Source organism: Hesperophylax consimilis, chromosome 7 (genome assembly GCF_061612785.1).
Source record: "Hesperophylax consimilis isolate HC1 chromosome 7, BYU_Hcon_1.0, whole genome shotgun sequence".
In the NCBI taxonomy this organism is placed as follows: domain Eukaryota; kingdom Metazoa; phylum Arthropoda; class Insecta; order Trichoptera; family Limnephilidae; genus Hesperophylax; species Hesperophylax consimilis.
The window spans coordinates 23418293-23426276 of NC_142842.1; positions in this window are offsets into that span (position 1 = coordinate 23418293).

Genomic DNA, 7984 nt, shown 5'->3' on the forward strand with positions numbered 1-7984 from the left:
ATAGATTATAATTATTCCAGATATCTTAATGCGTTGCTTACGTAGCGGACCCAGAGCAGACGTTTGAATTCAGAGTTTCATTATTATTTAATTTACCCGTTAAATCATAAAGGTTGGATTTCAACAGAATTTCGTTCAATACCGGCTTTAATTTGAAGGTTTTAATTCATTCCCATCCATTCAATTGACCTATACGATTTCAGATAGTATCATTTTTAATTTGTTTTCCTTTGTATAATACCATAATATCTCATTGTGATGCGGGTACATAATAATGTAAATATTTAACCCATTGAACAAACATGCGAAGTACCAGGAAAATAAACACCTATCCATATCGGTTACATCGATGAGTTTACAAACACAGCACGTGTACTCATACACTGAACAGATAAATCTATAGAAGTGTTTGGAGGGCGTGTCTGTTTACCCGTAGTAAACTCAAATCTATCTTGACTTATCTGTTCAGAGAATCATATGCATTTCCAAACGGTACGGTACGGTACGGTACGGTACGGTACGGTACGGTACGGTACGGTACGGTACGGTACGGTACGGTACGGTAGTTATTAGACGGAGAAAAATTAGTATTGCAAATTTATTAAGAATCTCTTAGAATTATTAGTGTTCGGGTTAAAAACGGGATTGCAGGTCTTACGAACGAATTAATAGGTTTCATGATAAGCTTTGAGAAAATTAGGAATATATTATCACGATGTCACGTTTAACAAATGATTAACACGTGTTCATGAAAATCCGAATATTTTCACATTGCATTACGAATCCTGCAATAAATTAGCAATAATTTGAAGAGATTTTTAATAAATTAGCAATACTTATATTTCTCCTTGTATCTACCTAAAGTCACTTACATAGTAATATATAATTTCACACAAAAATTCTGATACTTTGCACACATTTTAAAATGTAAATATTAATAATAAATAATTACTGATTTTTCTTTCAGGTTCATTCATTTCGGGTATGTATGTTTATACATACATAATAAGATTTTTCACAAAAACGGCGCTGTACAAATAATCCAATGACTATACATATTACTTCTGCTGAAATGGATAAAAAATTTCAAAAATCGATTTTGACAAATTATCACTTTCAATGGCCTCTCTGGGATATGGGGGTAAAATTATCTTATGGCGAAATCAGTTTTCTTTCAAATCAGTGTAGATCACACTTCTAGGGATTTCCTGTTCAGTGCTCAAAGCTAATTAATTTACCATCTAATGGACACACGCATGCACCTCAGCCCGATAAAACAAACAATTAATTCATTATTATTAGACACCTGAAAATTATGCGTTTTAGATAACGCTAGTTTTTTCGCGTGTTTACGCGAAAAACGTTAATTTAGAGAATTTCATGAAAATAACGTTAAATTTTTTAATATTTGGGCAAATATCGCGAATTTCTTGTAGGTATATTTATGTTGGTACATATGATATATTTATAAGTATTTGATACAAATTCTTAATACTTCTTTTTGTTGGTTTTGACGAGCTTGAATGGCCATAAACAGGAAAGCAAAAGAAAGAAGAAAAATAAATCCAAACATTTTTTGGGACGTCACGCAACGTGAATTTCACTAAAATAACCGGAAATTCACCAAAGTAACGCGAAATTCACCCAAAAATAACGCATTTTTCAGATCCCATATATAACATGAATCTGTGTTGTTATCACTTTATTACACTCGTGGATCACTAGTCAATGTCAATAGTAGACCTTTCACGTATTTAATTGTTTTATATCATAGTTGGTATACTCCTACATATTAATTTAGCAATAAAATGCCTTACACTTTTCCAAATGCCCCTATTTACCTCATGTCTGTTCAGTTTTCCTTCCACCGTGGAAGATTGAGTGCTGTCTTCTTGTAAAATATAGCGCCGTTAGTACCAACTTACCTAAAAATAAAACCACATGTTTACAGTATCGGAATCCTCAGTTCCTTGACGAAAAGAAATATCTTCAAAATGGAGCACATCGAAATCTGTTGAAGACAAATATAGCGTCTGGAGATAAATAGATTAGAAGATTTGTAATTAATACTAAATCCCAAACTACGAAACGGATCTACGTTTGAATGACAGAGCAGTTGGTTGCACTCCGGAAAATGCCTGCTTCCTATAAATCATGGGCTCTAAGCTATAAGTAAAAATATATGTAGCTTTAAGCCCCCGCATAAACAATTTCTACCGATTTATAACAAGTTTCTCGTTAACTCTTTAAGTTTTAAGTTCCAAAAATATATATGTTATTTTTTAAGATAATATCTATACATTTGTTATGCTGAAACGTTAATTATATGAAATTCCCTCGATAGAAAATAATCGCAAAGTAAGCTCAGAAAATTATTAAAAACAAGTTTTGTTCTGTTATTTAATATGTTATAGGCAGGAAAAAAATCACAGTGTATCTTTAAATGCAAATTTTACAATTTTTTTTTTCCTCTAATTCAAACGAATCGTGTTTTATTAAATATTTTCACAATTTTCGCATAATTATTATGATTTTTAATATTGGCGAACTCCCTCTAACATTCGTATTTAAATATCTCCCTTTCAAACCATAATGGAACGCCTACTAAGGGGTCTCAAGGATAAAGACAATAACAAGTTTAAGAATCTTGATTTTTGAGATGATGAATAACATCTCCAGCTCCTTATGTGTTTCTAAGACTAAATTATTTATCCGTCGTCACGACGTGATCAAGATTGAAGTTTATTTTTTGTATTTAATGTGCTTTATTATTGTATTGATAAAATGCTACGTGCAAAAACGCACTAAGTCAGACTTAAGTAGGTACTGCCAATTAATGCAATAAAAGCATAGTAATTTTTTTTCTTCTTTTTTGACTTTATTATGGCTTTTTTTAAGAGCAATCTTTGGTAAATTGGGTCAACCCATACACTCCTCTATAGTCTATGTTTGTTCGGTTAGTACCTACACACTCTTGGAATGGGGTATTTTAAAAAACTACGAATTCCGTTAGTAATGTGTGGAAGATTTATATTTTTTTTTTAAACTTCCGATTTAGTTGTCCGGGTTAAGTCTTCCCCAAAGGAAAAACTTAACCCTTCCACTCACTTTTCCACAAATGATCAGCTAGTCAATCAACACTATGTAAGTGCATTATATAAGTAAAATAAATACAAAACAATACAAGAACAACAACACGTCAAATCACCAGATATCAAATGGGAAAAAAAAATTCACCGTCTCCAGATATTTTCATATCAGAGGGTTCGGCTCGGTAGAACTTCTAACAGGGCCTATAAATCCTACTGATCCCTCAACATAAATATTTAAAAAATCTTTTGTTATCCTACATGTATTCAAAATGACCGACTTTTGCATCTTTATATATAAATTTTTTGATAGATCTAATACGCCTAAATTTTTAATTAGAGAGCTAGGTATAATGCCAGTAGCCGAAATAACGAATGGTAATATTTTTATAGTCTGAGAATGCCAAATTCTTTTTATTTCATTTCCTAAATCTGTGTATTTTCTTATTTTTTCACTAACAGATTTTTGAATATTACAGGAATTTGGAATAGCAACATCAATGATATAAGTTATTTTTTTAATTTTGTCATGTAAAACTATATCGGGTCTATTATGACTAATCGCTCGGTCTGTTAGTATAGTTTTATCATAATATATTTTATAAAATTCGTTTTCTAAAAATGAATTTGGTTCGTATTCATAATATGGTACTACATTACGGCAGTCAATCAAGTTATGTTTAATTACCAAATTTTGGTGAATTATTTTTAAAACTTGATTGTGCCTAAATGTATACTCGGACGGTGCTAATATAGAACATCCCGATATAATATGTTCTATAGTTTCCGGAAAAGCCAAACATTTTCTACACAAATCATCAATTTGATTTGTATCTTTGATTATATGCTTTCTATAATTTTTAGTATTAATGACTCTATCCTGAATTGCAAGCATAAATCCTTCTATTTCTGCGCTCAACTCTCCAATACTCAACCATTTGTTTGACGAAATTTTGTCAACATACGTTTGGTTGAGATAATTGAAGTGTTTTGCGTGTAAAATTTTATTTGACCAGGAATCTAATAATTCCTGGTTGGGATTTATAAAAATGTTGGCATTCTCATCGTATAAATTTAAAGGTGTAATATTTCTATCTGCCTTGCAAATTATTTTGTGCATTTCTGAGCTATGAGCTTTCCTATGGAAAAAAGTTCTTAGCATTTCTACCTGATTATGTTTCAAAGAAGTTATTTTTACTATACCTCTACCTCCTAAATTTCTAGGTAAATTAACTCGTTCTATAGCTGAATTTGGATGATGGCAATTAAACTTTGTTAGCGTAGTTCTAATTAATCTTTCTAAGTTATCTAAATCTGTATTAGACCATTTAATTATGCCAAATGAGTACGTTAATAGAGGTATTGCCCAAGTATTTATTGCTTTTACTAAATTTTTAGCAGATAGATTGCATTTTAAAATTTTCCTTATCCTAGTTTGAAATTTAATCCTAATATCATTTTTAATACTACTATGGTCTAATCTATTTGATTGTGGGTATCCTAAATACTTATAAACCTCATCCCTTTTCATACTAGTAATTTGGAAATTTCTAAATATACTCTCGTCCCCATCTACAATTTTGCCTTTCTCTATATGGATCGTTCTACATTTATCTAAACCAAATGTCATTTTGATATCATCTGAAAAGTTTTTAACTACCTCGATCATTTTCTCTAAATTTTGTTCAGAATTCGAAAATAATTTTATATCATCCATAAATAATAAATGCGAAATTGTACTACTCTCCCTTGTATTACCCTTAACTTTTATTCCAAACTTGCTTTTAATTAACATTTTAGATAGAGGATTCAATGCTAAGCAAAACCAAAGAGGACTCAATGAGTCTCCTTGAAAAATCCCTCTTTTAATTGAAATGCCCGGTATTACTATTTTCTTACCTTTTAAATTGATAAGTAAATTGGTATTCCAAAAGGACATAATATTTTCCAAAAAGCTAATAATAATGGGGTTAATTTTATATATTTTTAATACTTTGATCAGCCACGAGTGCGGGACACTATCGAAAGCCTTTTGGTAGTCTATATAGCAAGTATGTAAATTACGTTTTCGAGTTTGAATCTGTTTTAGAATTACAGAATCGATAACTAATTGTTCTTTACATCCCATATGTTTTCTGCGACAACCTTTTTGTTGTTCAGATAAAATATTTTTTTCATCTAAATGAGTATATATTAAATCTGTTAAACAAGAGGTTAAAATTTTGTATATTGTCGGTAAACATGTAATGGGTCTGTACTGAGAAGGATTATTAATATTTTCGCTTTTGGGTAACATATAAGTAATACCCTTAGTTAGAAAATTTGGAAAATTTTGAGGTTGACTGACAAATTTTGAAAGATTTTTTGCCAAAAGAGGATGTAAAGTAGTTAGACGTTTGTACCAAAAATTATGTATCCAATCGCAACCCGTGGCTTTCCAATTATGAGTATTTTTAATAATTTTGGTTAACAATTCAACCGATATATTAGAAAAACTCATTTGTTCAATACCTGAAAAATTGAGTTCTTCATTTTCTATCCATGGAGTTGACTCGTTATGTTTTATATCTTTACTCCAAATTTTAGTCCAAAAATCGCGCATATCTGATTCAGATGGTAACGGAATATTATTATTCGAAATAATATTTTGTTTATCGTCAAGTTTGGAATAAAATATTTTTTCATTTTTCTGAAATAATCTATTATTATTTTTTTTATTATACGTATAATTATATCTTTTTAATCTACTAGCTTTTACGCCTAATTTTTGTTTTAATAAATCCAATAAATCATTGATTATATTTTCATTATTATGACTATCAATGTTATAACCAAATTTTCTACCAATTTCATCTACATGTCTCAAAATTTTCCTACTTCTATTTCCATTTTTATATTCTATTACTCTAGCTATGTTACTTCTTAAAAATACTACATCATTTTCTAATCTGATCTGCCATTCTGGTTTACTATAACTATATGATCTATCGTCAGAGGATGATAATTTAATTCCTAACTTATTACAAACAGTAATCGCACTAGCGTATACTATTGTATGAAGATCTAAAAAACTAATTTCGTCAAATATGATTTTTGGTAAAATTATGTTATTTAATTCAAAAATTAATTTAGATAATTTCTTTGACGTATGCAATTTCGGTAATTTTGGTCTAACTGTTGGCTCTACATCTATATATCTGTTTATATTATTATGAAGTAAGTTAGCTAATTCTACTACATTTTCATCAACAAAGTTTAAATTTGCAATGTTGATTTCCCTAATATTATAAATAACGGCTAAGTTATTTGAATCTACTGTAATATCATTGGACATTTCGACTAGAATATTATCCAAACTATCTACATTCAATGCATCTGATATGACATTGTTACTTGTGTTAATTTGTTCTAAATTATTTCCCCTTTGCAATCTATCTGCTACTTCTCTTTTAATCTGTTCTAATGTGACTACAGAAATTAAATTATTTTTGAAAATAGCTCGCTTTTGGTCTGCTAATCTTTGTTCGCTTACTTGGGCAATCGTATAATTTTGTGAGAAAAGTAAATGTAATTTTTTCCTATATAACAACATATCTGTTTCTACTTTGGTTACATAAAAATATGAACAAACAATGAACATATTGACATCGTTCGTCCATTTCATACGCTGTCTAGGAATACCTGCTTTTGTTTTTTGGGGTCTTAGACTATCCATGTTCATCTGTACAGATGACATAATAATCCCCTGTTCATCTACGTTGGTTGCAAATGACATTGTTGTCATTTTACAAAACAACTTGGAGATGATTGTATCTTTACTACTACATTCCAGTAACCAAATCAATAAATAATTTTCAATGTGACCAAATTAAATATTCTAATCAAACTACCTTTCGACATAACAAATCTATAATTTCTAATTCAACTACCTTTCAACATTACGAATCTATGATATATTATATTCCAGAAAAACGTTATCAACATAAAAATATATTTTTATTTTTTCAAATGAATGTCAAATATTGTTGTTTACCTTGGTTACTGGGGTCCTCAAATAATTTTTTTTTTAAATCCTATTTATTTACCTAAATATCCTATGGCTTACTGGCAGTTTATTTAATGCGTTATCTGATATACTCTTCTTTAAATATTTATATTTTTTGGGATCAAAGCTAATTCTTTTCTATCTGATATTACAAAAAATAATCAGAGAGCAAATGCAAAGTATATGCCTAAACTAGCGTTGCTAAGCAATTTTTCTGATTATAATTATCGTACTAACCGTGTCTAATTTTCTTTTTTTTTTCATCAATATTGATTTAAATTTTTTTTTTTTTTTAATTTAATTTAGATTAAATTTGATAATATTATTATTAAGTTCTGCAAGTGTTTTAGTTTTTTATTATTGTGACAGCTGTTTCGGCTTACAAGGCCATTTTCAAACTGTGGTTAGTCCACATTAAGACGACGTATTTATACTATTTCAAATGTAAATTTTGAAGGTGCATACATTGATTTATTACTGGTTAAACCGATGACATGATCTATTGTTGGTTAAACCAATCTATGTTTTCCCCTCAGTAAATGGTAATGAGTTCTTAATTATTTACTAATGACTTTATTGCTATGAATTATTTGGGTGCATTATACTGCTTGGGTTTTGTGAAAATACTGGTCTGTATGTCTGGTAAGACGGCCGTGGCCAACGTCGCGCGTCGCCCGGCGTGACGTCAACGCTGCTGAATTCTCGAATACAATCGAACACGTCGATTTGGCGGCAAATCGAAAATGTCACATTTTAAAACGTTGTAGAAAATTTATCAGCCGACAGAAAAATTAAATTAATATAACTTCATTTTCGTATTTTTTTTCGACAGTATCTAAAGAAAAACAGT